Source organism: Suricata suricatta, chromosome 7 (genome assembly GCF_006229205.1).
Source record: "Suricata suricatta isolate VVHF042 chromosome 7, meerkat_22Aug2017_6uvM2_HiC, whole genome shotgun sequence".
In the NCBI taxonomy this organism is placed as follows: domain Eukaryota; kingdom Metazoa; phylum Chordata; class Mammalia; order Carnivora; family Herpestidae; genus Suricata; species Suricata suricatta.
This window is the reverse complement of record NC_043706.1, coordinates 77589268-77591390: the sequence shown is the minus strand read 5'-3', so window position 1 is coordinate 77591390 and position 2123 is coordinate 77589268.

The window sequence follows — 2123 nt, the reverse complement described above, 5'->3', positions numbered from 1 at the left end:
TCATGAATATACAGAAGGAAAACCCTGCATCTGTTTCACATTGTAAATGCCTGAAGCCTCCAGAGCAGAACCACAAACTCGGGGAATGGCCAGCAAACATTCACTATAAGGGCGCTAAAGCCATCCATGGACTAATCTCTGAGGTAGTACTGGTCAAAGAGTGTCCAGTACTAATTTTGAATAATTCTGAATATGTTTTATAGGCTTTAATTCAAGTAACCTATTTCTAACTATTGAAAAGGAAATAACTGACTCCTGACTAGGCTTCAAGTGCTTCCAAGGCAATGGTTTTGTCTTATTCACAGCCACAGAGGCACATGATTTCAGTACTGGACATGACTATAGAGGTCAACTAGTTCGAATTCAATCATCTAGAATGACTAGGTAATGCAACCTGTCATGCTTTCATTTGGTTTTTTTCATCTTGAGTTGCTGTCCCATCTCATACATGAGAATTTCAAACTAAGAAAACTCCAGTCTGAGTCTTTGGCAGGTAGACTAATTGAAATGACCTAAGAGTCTTTGTTGTACCCATCTGGGACCAGAAGCAAGGTGGCAAGATCAGCTTGCAGCAGTGTCGCCCTCCTCCCCACCTCCACACCCCACACTGATGTGCCCCACTCCTCATAGCCGGACAGCCACAGCCTGCTTGAAAAGAAAGGAATTTGCATGACCTTCACAAGGATCTCTCAAGCATGCCTCTAGAAAAAACTTTCCTGGTGCTAATAAAATTCACAACGTTATCACACGGACACTCACATATTTACAGGAATGAGGAATGCAGAAACATCACCATGCACGAGGCCCTGCCAGGGCAGACCAGAGCTCAGTATTTTCTGTCCTTGCCAGGTGGGGCAGGCAGGGACCTCAGGAGCAGGGTGCTTTGTCAAAAGGAGCACCAGATCCAAAGTCAGGAGACAGAACTGCTCCTAGCTCTTAGGCTTCTCTTCGTCTGAAAACCATAAAGGCTACCAGAGAAAAACTCCCCGTGTGGTTCTAGACCTACATGAGAGGCTCTGTGATGCTGTTAGAAAAATTAGCTTGGCCTCTTGAGCTTCCTTTGGTCCATCTCTTAGCTTTCCACACAGACGGTCAAAATGAGGGCCTTTAAAAACTCTCCCCCCTCAAACGAAGGTGGTTCAGAGTAACACTCTGGCTGGTACCACAAGGCTCCCAGGGCAACGCTTCACTGCTTCCTCAGCATATGCCAGTGCCCATTTTACAGGGGGGATTTATGACCCTCCTCTCAGTAGAGCGAGCCAAAGTTTTATAATATTCATTAAAAATCAGCACCACATGTAATAATATGGAATACTGCCTGTACACAAGGGGGCCAAGTTATAGGTGTTCGGGGAAACGTGGCAGAATTTCTTGCCTTGGCAGGGGTAAAGTTGCAGGCACCAGCACCGCACTAACACAACCTTCTTTTATTGGCAAATGTTCGTTCACCCTAAGTCCTAATTACTTTCTGTAAAATCCTCACCACCATCAAGCTTTCTTCTAACAGGGCAGCCACACGATGGCCTTAATGTACAGCAGCAACACCCTGGCAGCCTCCAGAGTAAGAGGGAGGGGAGAGGCTGGAACCAGGAGTTGGGGCTGAAGCTGAAAGCGAGGCTTTCCATTTACACTTAGCAACTGCTCTCGCCCCTTCTAAAACCGAGTCTTGGGGGCTGACAGACTCGCTCAGTGGGACGGGCCCAGGCCCTCGGGTGAAGAATTCAACGTCACCAACTCTGTTGGGTCGGCAGCTACTCTTCCTCGCCCCACCCCCACTCATGAGGAGGCCAGGTTAGCTTGGTGGGGGCCCGTGGAGCATCTTTTCCCGCCCCTCCTGGGAAACGCTAGACAACCCAGGAATCCCGGGTCTCAACGTCTGGCTCCTCTTCTTGAGGGCAGGGCCCTGGGCTCTGCACCCCTCCCCACGGGCCACACCAGCCCTCACCACTCCCCCCACCCCCACATGCCCCCACCCCTTGCCTTTCAAGGCCCTTGCGAGTCCCGAACAAGGCCGGACCTGGCCAGGCGCTCAGCCCGGCTGGGAGCGGGGGTCTCTCCCCGCCGCGCGGCTGCACAAAGCGGGGAGTGCAGCGGCGGCTGAGGCGCGCCCCCTCCCGCGAGCC